At 38.1% G+C, this 24071-nt stretch overlaps 1 long non-coding RNA gene across 1 annotated transcript; it reads left to right on the top strand.

Moving 5' to 3' along the window:
• The first annotated feature begins 10253 nt into the window (after nucleotides 1-10253).
• Nucleotides 10254-12606, top strand: LOC133828059 (uncharacterized). The gene is made up of 3 exons (XR_009890709.1): nucleotides 10254-10391; nucleotides 10465-10541; nucleotides 11740-12606. It is a non-coding gene; the product is annotated as an uncharacterized LOC133828059 (long non-coding RNA).
• Nucleotides 12607-24071: the final 11465 nt, after the last annotated feature.

The raw sequence follows: 24071 nt of genomic DNA, 5'->3' as shown, positions 1-24071 counted from the left end.
CTTGGGTAGTTCTTTAACACTCGACTATATATGATATATTGTTTTCCCAGTAATAAACTTACTCTAGTCTCAAGTAGGACCATTTAAAACCTGTGCACTTCTTCCATCCCTCACGAAGTCCTCCGTGAGGTTTGACCCTTGGATTTATTTTGTTATGTGTTTGGATGGTTGGATTTAAATATTTGGACGAGAATGTCTTAAAATGCTCGTATACCCTTTGGTAGTCCATGACAACCGGCAACTATTTGCTTTTAATATTTGTTGTTACACTATAATTTCTAAGTTTTCTTTCACTTAATTCCTCATTTTTGTCTAGACAAATACACTTAAATATAGAGAAATATATTAGAAATTAAACACAAAATTTACCAATAATTAAAATACAACAAATTTAAACAAAATAGCTATAAAATCCACAAAATTATATATGTTATTTCCAAATTTTGAGAATGAACAAATGAGCCTTCAAATGTAGGTTTGAAAAGCGTAAGCTCGAAAATAACAAGCATTGAGTGAATACTTGTATAAATAGGTGATTCTTGATATGTTGTTGGCGATCGAGCACAAGCTGAAAGACTCGAGCTTAAGTTTCAAACTCGAAAGAAATGATATTTTCCGGAGCATGTAGGTATTATTCGAGCCTTAGTTGCAAGCTCGAAGGCGTTGGTCTCCGAAGACTGAGTTCGAAGAAACCACAAGGCGAGGAGGAGGCTGATTGAAATAACGAGCTTGAAGTTTTGGTCGATCTCGAAAGCGCGTTAACCTTGCATTCGAGATCAACAACGCGTTTTGTGCATGCCAGTTGTTAGGAAATCCCTATTCCTTAGGGATTCGTTGTTATCAAATATTAAATCTCAATTATCATGAGATCTTATGTAATTAATGTATATATTTACATTTATTTCAAATTGGAATAATTGATTGTAACTTTCCTGAATTAGTGAAAGATATTCTCCTAACCAAGTCTATAAATAGCCTGATATTTTTCATTTGTAGACACGTAAAAATTGGCACTGAGAATAATACTCTGTTGAATTGCTCTAAGAAAGCTATAAGAGAGTATTACGAATCAATAATATTGACTCGTGGATTAGGTAGATTTTAACTGCTGAACTACGTAAAAATTCTACTGTTATTTTCTTCTTTTCTGAGATATTGTTTAGTGCTCTTCAAATTTAAGTTGACGAAAAACGGCGTCAAAAGTTTGGTGCTTTCGTTGAGAGCATTAAGCAGATCTTTGTATTGTTTAATCAGAAACCTCCTGCATTGCCAATGGCCACCGTGAACAACCCAAGAGTTGGTGGCCGACCATTGCCCCAAATACTTGAGGAACAAACTCCTCAAATTGAGAGTTATCCCTGAAGGCCTGGGAAATAACCAATGATAGACCACGACCCAGACGAGGGGAGTGCATCATCTGACTCCAGGGGGCCACCTGCTCCCAGGCCTGACAAGGACCTCTATTAAAATCTTAAGAGGTACATTCCCATCGTGAAACTGTAGAATCGTCAACTGCATTAGCAATTGGTAGAAGCCACAAGGCGCAATGAATAATTGGATAGGTAGGTCGTCGAGGTCTATGCACCACCCCAGAGGCCCAGAGGGTGTCCTCACGGGAACACGGCTGCCAGGAGGGTTGAACAAGGGGCCCAGCAGACCCAGCCAAGGCCCAGGGCAAACACTGGCAACGATCGCCCTAGAAGAAATACTCAAGATAATACTGTTGGCAATCCGACGATGGAGGTAACTACATGAACAGGGAATAACCGAGCTCCCTAACAACTCGGAGCACCAACCCTGAATTTGGTAAAAATAACCCAGAACTAGTCCGGGCCAATTCTTGACCTTCCAGTTCCAACAATGGAAGGCCACCACCATCACCTATAAGGGATCCACCGTCTCCTATAAGACACCCCTCACCACTCCGAGAGGCACCCCAACTAGCTCCTAATAGGAACCGGACAGGGGAGCATGCACCACAAAGGCAATCTCGAAGTGGTAGCTGAGACGGGAATCGTTGAACTCAACCCGAACACAGGGACAAGCGAGAGGCAACCCGAGGACATAGGGCCGCCCAACCAACAGGAAGTCACATGTCGAGATCACAAACAACTGGAGCAAGAGGGCCGATGGAAGATCCACCTCACAACCATCGAGCCCCTCAACCAGAACGAAACGTTAGTTTTATGAGTGGGAGCTTAGACCTCACTAGGTCTGTAAGCGTATATGATACCGAACCCAGGAATACTGGAAATTATAACAATAATCCTGATCTTCGAGATCATTTAAACCAGAACTGGGGGCAAGCCAACCCCTCGAACCCCGATTTATGCGAGCATCTGAACAGCCGAAAGGAACCTGTGCAGCTAGTATATGGGAATCAATATAACCCTATGCCGTGACAAGGAGCATGAGTTTTTATAAACAATAACCAGCAACCCCAAGCACACGCACAACCTCTAGTGGACTTGGTCCAAGAGAAAATTAATCAGCTCGAAAGAACGTTCAGGCTCCTTCAGGATGAAAGAAACAAGGACAAAGCCGACGACTCCGATGAGGAGCTCGAGACTTTCGCTCCACATATTTCAAACACACCACTCCCTTACAGGTTCAAGATACCCCATGTAGCTCCTTTTGACGGGAACTCTAATCTGTACAACCATCTGAGCACATTTAACACCATCATGCGAGCCAGCAACGTTGACTACGAGCTCAGGTGCATGTTATTTCCAACCACTTTGATAGGACCAATGAAGAAATGGTTCGATAAATTCAGAAAAAATTTGATCTCGTCTTGGGATCAGTTGGCAAAGGAATTTAAAAAACAATTCAAAGTCATGGTAAGCGTCAGGCCCGAGGCCTCGACCTTGACCAATGCCAGACAACAGCCAGGAGAATCATTGAAAAGCTACCTGGCGAGGTTTAACATAGAGGTGGTGCAAGCCCATAATGTTGATGATGGTGGTCATCCCATGGTCGTTTGAGCTGGTATATTGCACGGAAGTTCTCTTTGGGATGATATGCAGAGAAAACCGATAAGAACAATAACCGAGTTAAAAAAAAGGGCTCAAAGATTCATCAATGTAGAGGAGGCGAGGTCAGCATTAAAACTGAGCCCCAGCCCATTATAAATACAACGACAAATATTAACTCAGCCTCGACCTCGGCTGCCCCATCAACGTCTCGACCCTCAGGAGAGAAACCTTCAAAAAGAAAGAAAAATGAAGGGCATAACTCAAAGGCGGACAGGGGGAAAAAGAAGAAGGGAGACAAGTATTTCTCCATTTATACGGTTTACACAGAGTTCAATGAAACTCGGGAGAATATCTTTGTCGCAAATGAGAATCATATCTCGTTTAGGCAGCCTGACCCAATGCGAAATCATAAGTCAAAGAGAGACACCAACAAGTACTGGAGGTTCCATAGGGATGTCGGACATACCACTACTGAGTGTAGACAACTAAAAGATGAGATTGAGGGCCTGATCTCGAGAGGATATTTCAGAAAATATATAAGAAACTGAAATACCACTCAAGCGTCTACTAGACAAAAGATAGCTTCCGCGCAACCTGCCCAACAAAATAACACCTCCCGAGCAAGTGAGGATGATCGACCTCCCCCAATAGATGGGGAGGATGTGGTAACCATCTCTGGAGGACCACACCTTGCTGGATCGGGCATAAATGCCCAGAAGAGATATGTGAAAGAGTTCAAGACTGGAGACGGTTCTCCCTATGAGCCTGAACCACGAGCTCCAAAGCAACAAAGGGTTGCTCAACCCATTACTTTTACAAAAGAAGATGTTTCACATGTTAAGTTTCCCCATAACGACCCTCTGGTCATCACACTTCAGCTCGCCAAATGTTGACCCTCGAATTGGTCAACGACACGGAGTCAGATAAATGATATAAAATGAGATGAAAACAAGAAGAAATCAAGACAAAAAGTTAAACGACACAAACGATTTATAGTGGTTCGGCCCCAATCAGATGGTAATGACCTACGTCCACTTAGTGTTCTTATTGATGTAGAATCCCAACACTGTGATCAATGAACTAGGGTTCACAAGTTTAACAAGCTTTAGGATGATTACAATTTCAATGAATAATAACACTAAGATTTTCTCTCAGAATTCTCCCAATCCAAAAAGTCAAAAAGTCCCCTCCCTTGAGCCCTTTGATTCGTATTTATAGGCTCAAGAAGGTTACATGGGCCAATGGACCTTAATTACAATTAAGACTTGCGTATCTAGATAAATAAAAAAAAATACAATTAATGCATAATTATAAGATTCCACATCTAAAGGAATTAAATGAATATATGCGACTAGGCTGGTCGCACATAAGTATGATGTTTGATAAACCAGTAATCTTCTGGTCGATGACTGAGCAGGATACGCATACTTAAAATAGCTACGTGCCTCCCACGTGTAGACCAATCCTGCCACGTCATCAGGCAGTCCGTTTTTGGGTAAACATTTGCCCCCCAAGTTTATTTTACTGCGACCAGCATAAAGTAAACTTAAGCAAACGACCTTCCGTGTGACTTGTCAAATCTGTCAGAGCCATCAATGTCTTCTCGAAAAAAGGCAACCAATCATGTCATGGTAGTTTCCCAAAAAGTGGTTTTATGGCTATCACACTTTTCCATGCCTCAAAAAATCACCCCCCATCATTACCTCAGTAACCGTGCCTCGACCAATATAAATACCTCACTTTTTACTTTTTACTTTTCATCTTTCCTCAAGAACGCTAAAGAACGGAGCATAAAGAACCCAGAAAACTCAGACGATTTCGGCGATCAACGGAGTTCTGTCCAGCCACTCGACTCAACGTCTCATAAATTTGCATCAATCTTTGTCCAAGTAAGTTTCTTGAACTTCTTCATCTCTGAGATGCCATGCAATAACTATCTTTTTAGTTCTCTGGTTTGCTTTGGATTCGAAGTTTCTGAATGTTCTTGAAAAAATGATTTGGGGCAGTCGGGCATGTAGATATCAACATGATAGGATAAGGAAAAAACACTAAATGAGGCTTAGGAATTAGCTTAAGAGTTAGGATTATTGATTTAGGGCGTAAAATCGAAGTAAAAATTCAATTTTTAGGCATTTAGAAAAAATTGGATTTTTCTTGCCCTTTCTCAGAGTTGAGAGTTTTTTCTGAAAATCTTTTCACTTCTTCTTTTTAATCCGTTTTCCAAGCTGTTCGCATACTATTTAGTGTTTACGTTAGAATGCTGCTGGTCGTATAAAAGTTTAATTTTTATACACGAGTAACATTATTCCAACTTTTCCACTTTCTTGGTCTATTGGCCGTAGATTCTCATCTCCCCTTCTCTATTCACAGATTTTCATGCATGAGCCGTGGGCAGGTGAGAGGCCGATCGACGACGACTTGCTTGCGCTACTGCTCAAACAGAAGGCCAAGCTGGGCGAAGAGCTAAAACAACACCAGACTGCCCTGACCAAAGCCATTGAAACTAAAGAGAAGTACAAGGAGGCTTCTTTGCTTAATTTCATGGAAGCCTCTAAGCTTTAAGATGATCTGGTCATCAGCAGAAATGAGACCGAGGGGTTGGAGGAACTCATCAAAGAGCTCGAGGAGACCAATGCCAGTAACCTGGAGAAATACAAGGGAGCCACTTTTAAATGCTTCTATATGTTCTGGAAGAATAACCACGGGGCAGACTTTAGCTATCTACCATACAGTATGAGGCAGTTTGAGCTTAACAGGTGTCTGGCTCACCTTGAATAGGAGGAGAGAGCGAAAGTTCCAGCATCCCCCGAAATCTCTTTGGCTACGAGCATCGATGGCGTAGGCGAGGAAGTTGGGCCTCTGTCGACCAGAAAATTCCTCAAGATCCTCCTGCTTCATAATTTCTTCTGTTTTTATTTAAATTTATAACTTGGGACACATAGACCTCGGTTCGTAGTGTCAATACAATATATTTTATCCTGCACAGGCAACTTTTTCTTTTAAACAGAGAATTACATCCAAGCAGTAACTGCTCGCGGTGTAAAACAATTATCTTTTAATATTTAGATATTATAATACTTGCAATATATTACAACATCTTGTTTGCATGACCGAACTTAACATAACACTTTGGTTTGATTTAACAAAATTTAAACAAAATTTTGAAAAAATACTCTAAGTACCGTAGCATGCTTTCACTTTATTTTGCTCGTGTGTTTACATATACTTGTCGATATGCTTTGCTTACTAGATACCTTATATGCCCCCCAAGTGATTGAGGAGCTTAAGGTCCTCGGTCACTTGCCTTGACCAAAACATGTTCGAACAACACTGCTCGTAATAAAGATATATAAAAAATGATAATATAGCAAAACAACACACGTAATGAGCAAATACTACTATTACAATCTGGACATCAGGCATCGGTCATGGTAGGTCGGTTCTGCAGAAACCGACTTAATATATGTTCATAAGTCGGCACTCAGGGAACCGACCTATCATGTTAGTCAAAGAGAAGCATGGCATGTCAGTTTTTAAGGAACCGACCTACCATGCATACATGGTAGGTCGTTTTCCCGCAAACCGACCTATCCTGCTTGTCAAAGACATGCTAGGTCGGTGTACACAGAACCGACTCTCCATGTGAGTCAAAGATAAGTATGGTAGGTCGGTATACATAGAACCGACCTACCATGCTATTTACTTTATAATATATTTTTAAAGTATATTAATTATTTATTATTACCTTATTAATATTTTTTTAAAAAAAATAATACATTGTACTTTGTTTAAGTTTAATAAATATATTAATAAAAATAAGTTTAAAATATATATATATTATGTTTATATTTAATAAAAATGAAAAAATTTAATAAAATGTATATAATATTATTTACAATTTGAAAAAAAACTTAAGGAAAATTATTTAGATCTATATTTTAATATTAATTTTCTAAATGACATGGTAGGTCGGTTCTACAACCGACCTATTATGCAACTTAGTAAGTCGGTTGTAGAACCGACCTACCATGCTACTTAGTAGGTCGGTTTTATAAACCGACCTACCATGCTATTTTCTTGATATATATTTTTTAAAAGTATATTAATTATTATTTATTAATTACCTTATATTGTATTTTTTTTAAAAATATAATATTACACTAATCATTTCAAAAAAAATTACATTGTAATTTGTTTAAGTTTAATAAATATATGAATAAAAATAAGTTTAATATATATTATGTTTATATTTAATAAAAATGAAAACAATTTTGATAAAATGTATATAATATTATTTACAATTCGAAAAAAAAACTTAAGAAAAATTAATTAGATCTATATTTCAATATTAATTTTCTAAATGACATGGTAGGTCGGTTGTAGAACCGATCTATTATTTAACTTAGTAGGTAAACCGACCTACCATGCTATTTTATTGATATTTTTTTTAAGTATGCTAATTATTATTTATTAATTACCTTATATTTTATTTTTTTTAAAAATATAATATTACATTGTAATCCTTTCAAAAAAAAATTACATTGTAATTTTTTTAAGTTTAATAAATATATTAATAAAAATAAGTTTAAAAAATATATATTTTATGTTTATATTTAATAAAAATGAAAAGAATTTAATAAAATGTATATAATATTTACAATTCAAATAATAAAAAAAACTTAAGAAAATTATATCTCAATTTTCAATATTAATTTTCTAAATGACATGGTAAGTCGGTTGTAGAACCGACCTACCATGCTAGTTAATAGGTCGGTTTTATAAACCGACCTACCATGCTATATTCTTGATATGTTTTTTTAAAGTATACTAATTATTATTATTTATTAATTACCTTATATTGTATTTTGTTAAATATAATATTACATTGTAATTTGTTTAAGTTTAATAAATATATGAATAAAAATAAGTTTAAAAAAAATATTTTATGTTTATATTTAATAAAAATGAAAAGAATTTAATAAAATGTATATAATATTTACAATTTGAATAATAAAAAAAACTTAAGAAAATTATATCTCTATTTTCAATATTAATTTTCTAAATGACATGATAGGTTGGTTGTATAACCGACCTCCCATGCTACTTAGTAAGTCGGTTGTACAACCGACCTATCATGTTATTTACTTAATTATATTTTCTATACATATATAAATTATTTTAATAATTGTTTCAAATAAAATTATTTTAATAATAAATATATATAATTTATTTGTGAGAGTGAAACTATCTAAATATATATATATATATATTAAAAAAAATCTGAATTTGAAAGAAGAAAAAAGCCGAAATATTAACCTATCCCTAAACTCACCCCTTTCCATCTCTTAGGGCCTGATTGGTAGGGTATTCAAATACATTTTTTTATGATTTTGAAAACTTAAAATTTGTGGGTCCCACAAGAATACGTGATTGGTAGCTTGTTTTTAGAAACCAAATCCAAAACAATATCTAAATTTTGTGTTGTAAAATTGAAAACGATAAAATCATGTTTTCTAAGTTATTCTCCAAAACTCTAAAAACAATATCCCCTCTCCTCTCGTATCTCTCTCTCGGCAGCACCCAAAGGAACAGAGCCCAACTCCAGTTCACTTGGTATTATCCTATTCCTTTCTTTAAATTATTATTATTATTATTAATGTTGTTTTCGAAATGATTATTATATATTGTTTGATTGAATATATTGATGTTTTTAGTTTTACTAGGTAGAAGCAACGTGCAATGCACGTTTTGTTTAGTTTTAAAGTTGTAAATACTGCATATAATTTTAATAAAAAATGGTCCATTAATTTCTTTTAAAATATATATAATAGAATGAATTATAGTTCTATACTATATATAAATATTTATATAAATAATATTTACATATATGATATATAAACACAACATTAACACAAATATATATTTACATGAATACATGGCATATATATATATAATACAATAATATTTAATAGAAATAAAATTGGAATAGAAAAAATCATAGTGTAGACAATAGTATACATGCATCAACTATTTTTAGTTTATAATGTATCTCACAATGTCCTTTGGTGAATTTGATAAAGAAAAAGAACTCAAATTACTTGATAAAAAACAAACTATCACACAAATTTATAAGAAAAAAAAATGATGTATGCCTTTATTATTTTTAAATAAATATGATTTAATTATTTAAATTATTATACAATATCTTGAAAATATCCGATTTTAATTAATTAATGAATTTATTTTTATTTAAGTTTATGTTTGTTCTAGTTTTTTAATTTGATAGTAATAATAAAAGATTATATATTATATGTTTGATATACTATTAAGTTTATGATTAATTAAATTTTAGTTAAGTTATAAAATGTATGGTTTTATTATTTTTAAATAATTATCATTGTAAAATATTTCAGAAATATTCTATTTTAATTTATTTAATTAATTAATTATTTAATTTATTTAAGTTTAAGTCATTTTTATAATCTACTGTTAAATATAATAATATTTTGTTAAAGTTAACAGAAAAAAATAAAAAATCGTTAAAACCAGGAATTTCCGTTATCTACACACTTTTTTTTATATAAAAGAGATATATGGAGCATGGATGATGGGTTGTGTTAGATTCATGCACTATTACTTTACTTTTACAAAAAAATCAAAATTAATAACAATACAATATTGTTATGAATTTAACCAATGCACTATTATTAAATTTTACTTAATTAAATCTATTGATAAATCAAAATTTAATATTATACAACCTATGTATATAAAATATATAAAATTAAAATAATATTTAGATTTAGTTGAACCAATCACGTATTCAGTTTCTATTATATTTTCAAATTTAATACCAATCAAATATTCAATTTTTTAAAACAAACAGTTTACTGACATTGAACCAATCACATTTTTAGAAAACATGTTTTTAGTCACTAAATTCATATTTTTATTTCAGAATCCCACTTTTAAAAAATATAGTTTTCTAATCGCGAACCAATCAGACCCTTACTGTCACCCCTCTCAATCAGCCGCACCCCCTTCTCATACCTCGCTCAATCTCCCTCGCTCACTCCCTCTCTGTCACCCTCTCACTATCACTCTCTTACTCTCACTTTCTCGATCTCCCTCTATACGAGGCTTCGACAATGGCGGAGGTCTACGGGGTTGACAGAGGCTCAACGGGACTGCGAGAGGCTCGACGACGCAGGCCCGGAGACTAGACGGTGTAGGTAAAAATATTTTTCTCTCTCTCCCTCTCACTGTCTCTTTCGCTTTGTTCTGCAATTGACTCGCGACTGGGTTGTGCAGGCTACAGATGGTGGTGCGAAGGGGTGCCATGGGTGGTCAACTTTAGTCGTTATTGTCGTCGCCTCCTAATGAACCCCTGGTTGGACCTCCTTCTTTCTATATCAGGTAATATATATAGGGATTTTTTTCTAGATTTTCTATTTGTTTTTGGGTTTTCTCGGTAGTCTTCACAGAGGAGGGGTTACAACGTCTTCAAAGACCGTTCGCGTGAGAAGTATTGGTGCTGGGCTATCGTACAGATTTGGTCAGCGACAGGTTTCGATTTTATTGAATTGATCTTATTTTTCATTGAGATTAAATGATAATTGTTTTGTGAGATTATTAGATACTATGTATTGAGATTCAAATTTTGTAGAATGAATATGTAAAATGTTGAAATGTACTCTTAAGATTACTAACCTAGAAGGATATTATTGGGAATGCATTGCTTTGTGTAGGTTTGCATTCATGTTTGAGTAATTACCAAGAATAGTTTAAAGTTTTGTGATGAAACGTGATGAGATTTTTGTTCAGGAATTATGGATATGTTTATATATGTATATATATTATGTGTGTATGTGCTTTTATTTGGACATTTGTTTAGTATTAGAATTGGGATTGGTATCTTATTGGTTGATCACATATGCTTGATCTTTGTTTTTGCATACTGTGATTACATGACGTGAGATAATATTATCTACATTATGTGCAATTCGGTTTGCTTCTTTTGTTCTTGGTCTCACTCTTACTGTTTTTGTTCTATTCTTGGGTAGGGTGGTTTTTTTTCTTTATTTTTTTTCTGTTCTGTTCTAAGCATCCCAGAGTACTACGAAACTCAGAGAAGACATCTTCATCTTCAAGGCATTTCATGTATAATTATTTTACAATTAAGTTTTACCCATTAAGAATCAAGTATTTTAAATTTTGTAATTGATATATCAGCTATTTGTTTACTTCTCCTCTTACCAATGCTATATTTAAAATATTATTTGTTGCCTTTCTCTTTCTAGACTCCATGTCATGACTACATATATGCTTTGTGTGTTGGACATTGGTTGGGATTGAAATGTTAAATATTTTTGGGTGGCAATAAAAAGCGTATGAGAATTTAGACTTTTGTTGCTTATCTTCTTCATAGCAGAATTTAGACTTTAGACTTAAAACTTGAGCAAAAGTATACATTTTTCTTTTTTGGGCATATGTATAGTTTGTTTATTAAACTGCGAAATATTACCTCAATCAGACAATCAACTTGTATAAATAATGGAGAAACAAAAATCTTAAAAGAATGAGATATAAAGAAAGAAAATTGTTCTTGAAAGCATATACTTCTGCAAAATACTCTTACTGTGTATGGTTTGTTTTGGTTAATATGCTTATCATTCTTTACTATGTTTTGCATGCCTTATGCTAAGAATTAAAGAGTGAAATGATTTGTGCATAGATAACTTAGAATCTTATTTTTCTGAAATAGCAAGACCGGCTAGCTTTTATCAGATAGAGATTTATCATCACAATTCTATGAATCTAAATCTTGGTTGATAGCTTCTGCTAAGAGGAAATTAAAGAAAGGGGATTTTATGCATTAATAATGTAAGTTTGCAGTTCACAAATGTCACCTAGAATTGCTAAAATTAGTAATATGGTTTAATGAACTTAGTGTTATGTATTAAAAAAAGAAATAGATTGATAATTTATTAGCTAAGATTTATAGAATTGTACAGAGGAAATTTGAATTGGTGGGTGTTCCTTGCTTTTGTTTTATTAGTGGATTGAGTGATAATGAAATTCAATATAATCTATATGAGTTTTTGTTTTTTTTTGCCTTTTCTGCTTTTCTCCGTCTCTTCTATATCTCTCTCAGGAAACTTTTGTTAAATATATAAATTATATTAAAGTATTAGAAATATATTCATTTTTCTCGCTTTGATATTTTCATTTTTATGTTTCTCCAACCAATGTATATAATGATCACTGAGTTATGTTCATTTATACATCTAATTGAATATGCAACTAAGCATAATGATTATGTAACATAATGATTTATGCATCTTCTGTTTTCTACTCAGGTAATTGCTGCTGATAACTTCTTCAGTAGATCAAAGGACAATCTTATGAAATGGATTGGTCGACATCCCAGATTTGAGCTTATTCGTCATGTTATAGGAGTTTTCTCCTTGTAGAGTTGTAGTTGTTCCAGTTATATTCGTCATGAGATTTGTAGGACATCAATGTTTATAACTTAACATGTTTCTTTAATAAGATCTCACCTCTTATGGTGTATTTTTTGTATGTGATTTTAGTACAATTATGAAGATAGCATTTTCCTATTTTCTTTTCACTTTTGGTTTAGTTGGTATTCTTTTTTGTCATTCAATTTTTCTATATATGGAAATCAGTAAAAAAAAATTTAAAGGCATTCAACGCGATCTTTTAGGACATAAATTGCGAGCTCTAAAATATGCATATATATATATATATTTATAAATAACAATAACACCACAAGTCGGTTGTACAACTGACTTGTGCTACAAAACACCATAGGTCGTTTATAATAGAACTACCATGTGTTACAACATAGGTCGGTTGTACATCCGACCTAAGGTGTGTTACACCAAAGGTCGGTTATTGGACTGACCTACCATGTGTTACACCATAGGTCGGTTCGATAACCAACTTACCGTGTGTTACACCATAGGTCGGTTAGCCGCCAACTGACCTACCATGTTTTGACATCGTAAGTCACTGCATGGGAGGTCGGTTCTAAACTGACCTATAAACGTTTATAGGTAGGTTTTTAACCGACCTCCCATGTGTTTTTTGTACTATTGTAATAAATACAATAGTTGGCAAGATTGACTGGCTGCGCACAGTTCCTTTTATTTCTTGTTATAAATGGACAATTTTGTCTGTATGAGTGATCAAAAATTTGATCTTACACTTATAAGCGATCAGTCACATGATTAACTAACCCTTGTTCATAAACTTGTAAAAAGTAAAATTAATACAAGCCAATTCTTTAAGAAGAATTGTTTATTGATAGTACTTGCGCAGGTGTTCTCCATTCCAATAGCGAGGAATGAGATCTCCATTTAAGCGAGCAAGTTTGTAAGTGCCTGGTTGAAGGACTTCTTCGATTTGGTATGACCCTTCCCAGTTAGGTCCAAGCACTCCAGCAGCTTGATTGCACGTATTAAGAAAAACTCTTCTAAGCACCAAATCTCCCACATTAAATTTTCTTTCACGTACTTTAGAGTTGAAGTGCCAGGCAACCTTTTGCTGGTAAGCTGCACTCGGAGTTGGGCTTGCTCGCCCCTTTCATCGACCAAATCCATAGATTCCATCAATAACTGGCGATTAACGTCTTGATCGTATGCCAACCTTCGATGTGATGGTGGATATAATTCAAGAGGAAACATAGCCTCATACCCATAGGCTAAGGAAAATGGAGTATGACCTGTTGTTGTTCGTTGTGATGTACTATACGACCAAAGGACTTCAGGCAACTATTTTGGCCATGCCCCATTCGCTTCTTCAAGCCTTTTCTTTAGAGTATCCTTTAGTGTCTTGTTGACAGCCTCAACTTGTCCGTTTTCCTGTGGATGAGCTACTGAAGAATTTTTTTTGATAATCCCATGTCTCTCACAAAAATTGGTGAACAGATCATTGTCAAACTGTGTGCCGTTGTCTGAGAAATTTTTTCTTGGCAGTCCATAGTGACACACAATGTTCTTGACCACAAAATCTAGCACCTTCTTGGTCGTTATGGTTGCAAGTGGCTCGGCTTTAGCCCACTTCATGAAGTAGTCAACATCAACCACAACATATTTGACATTGCCTTTTCCTATGGGCAAAGACCCAATCAAATCTATTCCCCACACTGCGAATGGCCACGGGCTTTGCATCTGTTTTAACTCATTAGGGGCTGCTCACGGTATCTTGGAGAATCTCTGACACTTGTCGCATTTTCAGACAAAATCTATAGTCTTCATTCATTGTTGGCCAGAAGTATCCTTGCCTTAGGATCTTTTTCGATAAACTCTGCCCCCAGCATGATCCCCGCAGAAACCTTCATGGACTTCCCGCATTAATTCTTTGGCTCTTTCTTTTGAAACATACATTAGGAGTGGCATGGAGTACCTCCTTCTGTACAAAAATCTGTCGACCAGGGTAAACCGAGCAGACTGCCTCTGGAGGGCTCTTGCTTTGTTTCTGTCCGTCGACAGTACTCCATGCGTCAAGTACTCAATGAAGGGTGCCATCCACGTGTCTTTTGCTTGGATTACCAGGGAGTTTTCTTCTGCTTGGATGCTTGGTGCGGACAGCCATTCAACAAGCACTATATTCAAAGTATCAGCATCCTTTGCGCTTGCTAACTTGGCTAAAGCATCAACGTTCGAGTTCTGGTCGCGAGGTACCTGCTGTAGAGTATAGCTTTTGAATTGTGCCAACAAGTCCTTTGCTTTGTTTATATAGGCAACCATCTTCAGACCCCTGGCTTGATATTCTCCAGCATTTTGATTAACCACCAACTGGGAGTCACTATAGATTTCAAGTGACTTTATGCTCATATCCTTGGCTAATCATAATCCTGCAAGTAGAGCTTCATATTCGGCTTCGTTATTAGATGCTGTAAAGTCGAATCTTATCGCACAATGGAATCGATGCCCTTCAGGTGTGACTAAAATCACTCCTGCTCCAGCGTTGTGCTCGTTGGAAGAGCCATCTGTGAACAATTTCCAAGAGGGGGTTTTGCTTTGAGGCTCAGGCTCTTCTATCAGCTCAGTGTCCTGAAGTCCAGTAAACTCTGCAACAAAGTCTACTAGAGCCTGTCCCTTCATTCCTGCTCATGGCAAGTAAGAAATATCAAACTATCCAAGTTCAACTGCCCATTTCAATAATCGACTAGCGGCTTCTAGTTTCTGCAGGACTTGCTGTAGGGGCTGGTCGGTTAATACTGTGATGGGGTGAGCTTGGAAGTATGGTCGCAGCTCTCTGGAGGCTAAAATCAAGCAGTAGGCTAATTTTTCAATGGGCGGATACCGCAGTTCTGCTCCTATTATCCTTTTGCTTATATAATATACATCTTTTTGCACATGTTCCTCCTCTTTTCCCAAGACAGCACTAGCAGCATATTCTGTGACCGTCAAATAGATGAACAAAGTTTCCTTTTCAACCGGCTTGGACAGAATCGGTGGCTGAGACATATGAGACTTTAGAGCCTGGAAGGCTTGCTCACACTCTTCCGTCCACTCGAATTTCTTATTGCCCCTAAGTAGATTAAAAAAATGGGATGCACTTGTCTGTGGATTTAGAGATAAATCTACTTAAAGCAGCAATCCTCTCGGTTAAACTTTGAACATCTTTTATCTTTGTTGGCGGTTTCATATCGACCAGGGCCTTGATCTTTTTGGGATTAGCTTCGATACCTTGTGAGTTCACTATAAATCCAAAAATTTCCCTGATCCAACTCCGAAGGAACACTTAAGGGGATTCAACTTCATCTGATATTTATTCAAGACGTCGAAGCACTCTTGCAGGTCCCCAATGTGTTCTTCTGCCTTCTTCGACTTAACCAGCATGTCATCGAAATATACTTCCATGTTTATACCGATCAAGTCTTTAAACATGTGATTGACCAGTCGCTGGTAAATCGCACCAGCGTTTTTCAAACTGAAAGGCATCACTTTGTAACAGTAGAGCCCTGTATGCATCCATGAATGATAGGATCTTGTGCCCTGAAGTGGCATCGACCAGCTGGTCGATAATTAGGAGCGGGAAACAATCTTTAGGGCAGGCTTTATTAAGGTCTGTAAAATCCACGCATGTTCTTCATTTTCCATTCGGCTTGAGAACTAGTACAGGATTAGAGACCCACGATGGATAAAATCCTACCCTGATGAACCCGTTCTCCTTTAGGTTCTCGACTTCTTCCTTTAAAGCTTTTGATCTATCTTTGTCGAGCAACCTTTTTTTCTGTTGTACTGGTGGAAAACTTTTATCTATGTTCAAAACATGGCTGATAGCTGCTGGGTCAATCCCAACCATATCTTTATGCGACCAGGCAAATACCTTCTGGTTCTTATTTAAAAATTCCACCAATCTTTGTTTTGTTGTTGTCTCTAAGTTTTTACCGACTTTCACCACCTGTAACGCCCTAATTTCTCATAGATTATCGAGAACACAGCGTTGGGTCATAATTGTAAATATTGCTCTTTTATTTAATAAAAGCTTAAAAATAAATACATGGATCCATGGTTTTATAAAAAATAAAATACTTGTCTTTAACATAAAAATGAGCAACATTTAAATAAAACAAAATTTAAAATAAATTTTTTAATAAATAAATAATTTGGCCCGCTCGATCTTGCTTGACTATATGGTCCTCAACGAATACATCACGAAGATCTTAGGTCCCACTCACCACCGACCTTTCTATCTTTAATTCCCTGAAATAACAACATCATAAGGAGTGAGTTTCTAAGCCCAGCAAGGAAAATTAGATAGTTTAGTATTATGATCCAGTGTATGATATAGTTTATTTTTGTATGACCTAACATTTCAGGTACAATAAAGGGGTAAGTGTGTCTGGACCTAAGGTGTCCAATGATGTATGAAGGACTATGTCCGGTAGGCTTGGTTGCCAAAACTCTATGACGGACCTATGTCCGGTGTATGACGGACTTCTGTCCGGGGCTTAATTGCCACCTCTGTATAAGCACTTATCTTTTTATTATATCTGATTTATTATTTTTAGTTATGATTATGATATATGACCTATAGTTATGATTATGAGTTATGACCTATGATGTATGATCTATGACCTATGACTTATGACTTAGAGTATGACCTATGGTTTATAGATTATGATTTATAATTATGTCTTAAGATATGATATGATCTAGATGTTTGTGTTTGTATGACTTTGGTGAATATATGTTATGTTTGATTATATGACTAACCCTTGTTTGCATTTTCCTTACTGGGCTTAGAAGCTCACTCCTTATGATGTTGTTATTTCAGGGAATTAAAGATAGAAAGGTCGGTGGCGAGTGGGACCTAAGAGCTTCGTGATGTATTTGTTGGGGACCATATAGTCGAGCAAGATCGAGCGGGCCAAATTATTTATTTATTAAAAATTTTATTTTAAAGTTTGTTTTATTTAAATGTTGCTCATTTTTATGTTAAAGACAAGTATTTTATTTTTTATAAAACCATGGATCCATGTATTTTTTTAAGCTTTTATTAAATAAAAGAGCAATATTTACGATTATGACCCAACGCTGTGTTCTCGGTAATCTATGAGAAATTAGGGCGTTACACTTGCCTTCCCACTATCTCCTGCAAGGTGTGGGCTGCCATAGATGGTTAGCAATGCACCCGCCACAGGAGTTAGCTATAAAGGGGGCGAGCGTTGGCATACAGGCGCCTGCTCGTTGCCTCCTTGAGCCTCTCGCTGAGAACCTCCAGTGGCTCGTACATACCTCATCAGGTGTCCTTGTCTGATAAGGAACTCAATTTCATCTTTCAGCTGATTACACTCATTGGTGTCATGACCATAGTCGTTGTGAAAACGACAGAACTTTGTTGTATCTCTCTTGGAGATATCTTTCCTTATTGGCGCTGGTCGCTTGTAAGGGACATTGGAGCTGGTCGCCTGGTGCACCTCAGCTCTGCTTTTGACAAGGGCCATGTAGTTGGTGAATCTTGGCTCGTACCTATTGCCCTAGGGGCGCTTATTTTCAGATGTTGACGACTCATTGTTCACCCTTTTTCCACCATTTTCTCGTTGCTTTTGTCATTGCCATTGGGTTTATCTGACCCGTTGGCGGCCTTAGCGGGATCTTCCTTTGGTCCCTTGTCTTTTGCAGGCAACTTCCCTTCATTGGCAATCGCCTCTTCGAGCTTAATGTACCTGTCTGCTCGATCCAAGAATTCTTGGGTACTCTTCACCCCATTTTTCCTCAAACCGTTCCAGAGGGGTGAGTGGCGCCGCACTCTAGCAGTAAGTGCCATCATTTTTCCCTCTTTGCCAACTGTTTTAGCTCCAGCTGCTACTTGCATAAAATGCTGGATGTACTCCTTTAAGGACTCTCCCTCCTTCTGGCGTATCTCGGCCAGCTGGTTGGCTTCAGTCGGGTTCACATGACCAGCACAGAATTGCCCGTAGAACTCCTTCACGAACATATCCCCTGACACTATGCTAGCAGGAGGGAATTTAAAAAACCATTCTTGACCAGTATCAGATAGGGTGGTCGGAAAGATTCTGCAGCGAGCATCATCCGACACCTTCTAAATGTCCATCTGTATCTCAAATTTATTCACATGAGATACCGGGTCCCCATATCCATCGAAGTTGGGGAATACTGGCATCTTGAATTTGCTAGGGGCTTCTGCCATTGCTATTCTTTGTATGAATGGAGTGCCTCTTCTCTGATCATACTCGATATGAGATGTTCGGCCCCCAACCAGCTGCTGGACGACCTGGTTTAGTGCATCGATATGGGCTTGTATTGCGTATGGTATCGCTGGGGTGACTGGTGCCGGAGGTAGAGCTGTAAATACGGGCCGGAGTTTTGAGCACGGCACGAAACCGACACGGCACGAAAAAATATGGGCTTGGGCCAGGCATGGCACGAAAAAATATGGGCTCAGGTCAGGCACGACACGGCACGGCACGACAAGCCCGAAGGCACGACACGAAAGCACGAACAAACTAGCCCGAAAGCACGACACGATAAAAAACCCGATATTTTGACATTAATAATCATAATAAATTTTTATTTGTCAATAATTAATAAATCAAAATGATAATATATGTCTTATTTTTTTCAATGTTTATATTTTTATAATTATATTAATTTATTTTAAGATTTGTTAGTTAAATTTTTAGCATTTATTAGTAGGTATTAAAATTCTAATAATTATCTTTGATATAATTTTGTGTAAAATATTGTTAAAAAGTATATAAAAATATCTAAAATTATAATTTAAACAAAGAAATGTATTTGGTTTGGTGGTAAGTCCATTGATGGTTAAAGAGGAGGTGGAGGGTTCAATTCTCCATCCTCACATTTTTTGGCAAAAAAAAAGTGGGCCCAAATTTGGGCCCGAATATAGAAAGTGGGCCTAAAAGTGGGCCGGCCCGACACGGCATGAGCACGGCACGACATGGGCCGGGCCCATGGGTTGTGCTGGGCCTACTCTTTAAAAAATGGGCCGGCACGAGCACGGCACGAATTGAATATGGGCCGGGCCCGGCCCGGCCCGAATTTACCGGAGGCACGAAAAATGTGGGCCGGGCCGGGCCGGGCAGCCCACATTTACAGCTCTAGCTGGAGGAGCGTACTCATCGTGCCTTTCGCGCCTGTCGTTGAGCACATCCCTCAAGTCGTCATCTCTGCGCCTTTGCTCACTAGTGCTCAACCGATTAAAAACGTTAGGATGCCCCCCAGCATTTTGGCTCACTGGCCTATTTTCTCTTGGTGGGGGGTTCCTTTCTCCACCTCTCTCTCTTTTCCCATGACCAGCATTCCCTCGACCAGAATCAGCTTCGTTGTAGTCATGACCGTCTCGAAAACGTGGTTGGCTATGGCGTGACCTGCTAGTCACACTATTTCCTTTTGCTGGTACCTCTCGAGCATCAGGGGGAGGCCTGCGCTGGTCGTTGGGTCCCCGGGCATTATTATGTTGTGGGGGGCCCCTGACCGCAGAGCCTGACTCGACATGCCTTCTGTTAGCAGAAGGACGCTGTCCCTTGCTCGGTGGATTCAGTTCCTCAGCAATTTGGCATCTAGGACTTCGGGGAGGCTGCTTGGCCCTATTCTTCCTTTGACACTGGGGATTATCTCGACCAGCGCGAGAAGGTGACTGTTGCTCAGGATCTTGAAATGGAATATCCTGTTGAGCAGTAGGATGTAGCTCCGGCCTGTGAGGGCTTGCTGACTGAGGTGGAGGACTTGGGTCTAGGCCTTGTTGTGGTGGTGCACTTGGTGGCTCATCTGGTTGAGAAGTTGGCGTAGGTTGTGCTCGTGCCAACTGGATGGCTACCTCCAGGGCGGCGGTGGCATCTCTTTGTCAGTGGTCCATGTTAGCCTGCCGCTCATTCAACTCTTGACGTTGACAATCAATCTCTCTTTGTTGCAATGCCATCGTCTCAACCACATTCTCCTGATTGGCCCTCAGGTTGGCCAACTCCTCCTACAACACACTCAGGGTTGTCCTCAATGTCTCATAATCCATCTCATCCTCTTCAAAATCCAACTGTGGTTCATCTTCAGCCACATTTGGTGGAGGAGGCTGGGTGGATGCATCACCAGAATTTTGTCCCGCCTTTCTGGATGTTTTTGCCATTTGATTTCCTTGGAAGTCTCAAATTTTATCTCTCAATGAAGGCACCAAAATGTTGACCCTCGAATTGGTCAATGACACGGAGTCAGATAAGCGATATAAAATAAGATGAAAACAAGAAGAAATCAAGACGAAAAGGTAAACAACACAAACGATTTATAGTGGTTCGGCCCCAATCATTTGGTAATGACCTATGTCCACTTAGTGCTCTTATGGATGTAGAATCCCAACACTATGATCAATGAACTAGGGTTCACGAGTTTCACAAGCTTCAGGATGATTACAATTTCAATGAATAATAACACTAAGATTTTCTCTCAGAATTCTCCCAATCCAAAAATTCCAAAAGTCCCCTCCCTTGAGCCCTTTGATTTGTATTTATAGGCTCAAGAAGGTTACATGGGCCAATGGACCGTAATTACAATTAAGACTTGCGTATCTAGATAAATAAAGAAATTACAATTAATGCATAATTACAAGATTCCACATCTAAAGGAATGAAATGAATATATTCGACCAAGATGGTCGCACATAAGTATGATGTTTGATAAACCAATTATCTTCTAGTCGATGGCCGATCAGGATACACATACCTAAAATATCCACGTGCCTCCCACGTGTAGACCAATCATGCCACGTCATGAGGCAGTCCATTTTTGGGTAAACACCAAAAAAATGGTGCGTAGAGTCTTGATAGATAACGGGAGCTCAATATATATCCTTTATAAGGCCAGTCTAGAAAAGATGGGACTCACGCTTTGAGATTTGAAAGCCTGTGCAACGACGTTGTATGGATTTTCAGGAGAAGGGATTGCCAGCACAGGATCCATCGAGCTCACCATAACCTTGGGAAACTTTCCAGCCTCGGTGACCAAGATGATGTAATTCATAGTTGTGGACACCCCGTCGGCCTACAACGTACTTCTCGGGAGACCAGCCCTGATTGGGCAGGGGGTAGTGTCGTCTGTTAGGCATTTGGCCATCAAGTTCTCGATGTCTAGTTGCATCAGGACGCTGAAGGGAGACTAGCTCACCGCACGGGAATGCTATAGCATTTCCATGAGAGGAAATAACCAAGCAAGTGCACAAGCACTTGTAGTTATTTGGGAAATGAACGGATCCGTCCTTGAAATAGAAGAAGAAATCGACCCTAGGTTTGAAGAAAGGTCCGATCTCGAACCAATGGAGGAGCTTGAAGAAGTGAAGCTTGATGAGAAAGATACCACGAGGGTGGTAAAATTAGGGAAAAAATCTTTCCAAAAATGCAAAATAGCAATTAACTTTCTTTTAGAGAGAATACTAGGATGTGTTTGCATGGTCACACTCGAATATGGTAGGGATCAGTCCGAGTACTATGAGCCATGAACTCAACATAGATAAGAGCTTCCCTTTGAAGCAACAAAAAAGGAGGCTCCTAGATGATGATAGGAAGAAAGCCCTAAAAGAGGAGGTCGAAAGGCTAAAGGTAAATCGGTTTATCCGAGATGCTTTCTACCCTAATTGGATAGCCAATCCTGTGCTGGTTCTGAAGCCCAACGACAAGTGGAAAACCTGCATTGATTATTCGGACCTGAACAAGGCATGCCCCAAGGATTTCTTTCCTTTGTCTTATATCGATCAGCTCGTAGATGCCACTGCAGGTCACGGCATCATGTCATTCATGAACGCTTATTCTGGATATAACCAAATAGCCATGCATGCACCCGACCAAGAACATACGAGCTTCGTGACTGATAAGGGCTTGTACTGCTACAATGTAATGTCTTTTGGGCTCAATAACGCAGGAGCCACATACCAAAGATTGGTGAATAGAATGTTCGCTGAGCAGATAGGGAATAACATGGAAGTTTATGTGGACGATATGTTAGTCAAGTCCAAACATAATTGTAACCGTGTGGACAATCTTGCTGAATGTTTCGCTGTGCTCCAAAAATTCAATATGAGACTTAACCCACAAAAATGTTCATTCGGAGTATCCTCGGGAAAGTTTCTCGGATTCATAGTGAATGCTCGGGGTATAGAGGCCAATCCTGACAAGATTAAAGCGTTAATTGACATGTCGTTACCTCAAAAACATAAAGATGTTCAAAGCCTAACTGGACGAATGGCGGCCTTAAGTAGGTTTATCTCGAAATCAACAGATTGATGTCTTCCATTCTTTAGTCTTTTGAGAGGGGGCAAGAAGTTTGAATGGTCGGACGAGTGTGAACTCGCGTTCCAAAACCTTAAGAAACACCTCGCCGAGCCACCAATCTTGTCTAAACCAATCGCAGGGGAAGTCTTGTACTTATACCTCATCACAACCGAGCATGCGATTAGTGTAGTACTTGTCCGGGAGGATAAAAAAGTACAAAAACTCGTATACTACGTCAGCAAGAGGTTACTAGGGGTAGAATCAAGATACCCATTAATGGAGAAACTGGCTTTGATCCTAATGCACGCATCTCGAAAGCTTCGACCCTATTTTCAAGCACATCATATCCATGTGTTAACTAATCAGCCGTTAAGACAAGTATTATCCAAGCCCGAAGCATCCAGAAGATTGTTGAAATGGGATGTCGAGCTCAGACAATTTGAAATCACCAATCATCCTAGAACAATGATCAAAGGATAGGCATTGGCAGACTTCATTGTCGAATTTACAGGGATCTCCAACGAGGAAGTCGCAACCCCATCCCACAAGCTGTGGAGACTTTATGTCGATGGGTCCTCTAATGGAAATGTGTCAGGGGCAGGAATCATTTTGATCACTCCTATGGGAAATCAATTCCATTTGGAGTTAAGGTTTGGCTTTGAGGCATCGAATAATGAGGCTGAGTACGAGGCATTGTTAGCAGGTCTTCGGATAGCCTCCAAGCTCAAAGCAAAGGCCATCCATTGCTACAATGACTCTCAATTGGTTGTTAACCAAGTCTTGGGTGAATATCAGGCTCGTGGCATAAAAATGGCAGCCTTCTTGGAGAAAGTTAAGGCATGATTTGGGGAGTTTGAGTTCTACGCTATAGAACAAGTTCCCTGGGAACAAAATTCGAATGCAGATGCATTGGCCAAGCTCGCTACGACCAACGAAACTGACACACTCAACGTGGTTCCAGTAGAATTCCTACCGGTTCTGAGCATAACTGGGCCTGCGGAAGAAGATGTAAACATGATTGACTCACAACCCACTTGGATGACCTCGATAGTTGACTACCTCGAAACTAGGAGTCTCCCAACAGATCTGAACTAGGCTCGAAAGCTAATGTAAAAAATATCAAGATACACCATCTTGGAAGGATAATTGTACAGAAGGGGATACTCCATGCCACTACTTAGGTGTGTAACTCCCCCCGAGGCAAAGAAGATTTTAGAAGAAATCCATGAAGGATTTTACGGAGACCACATCGGGGGGCATAGCCTGTCAAAAAAGGTGATTAGGCAAGGATATTTCTGGCCAACAGTCAAGGCAGACTCATT

Source organism: Humulus lupulus, chromosome 1 (assembly GCF_963169125.1).
Source record: "Humulus lupulus chromosome 1, drHumLupu1.1, whole genome shotgun sequence".
Lineage (NCBI taxonomy): Eukaryota > Viridiplantae > Streptophyta > Magnoliopsida > Rosales > Cannabaceae > Humulus > Humulus lupulus.
Note: the sequence above shows the minus strand (reverse complement) of the source record. Positions and strands in the feature narration are given on the sequence as shown.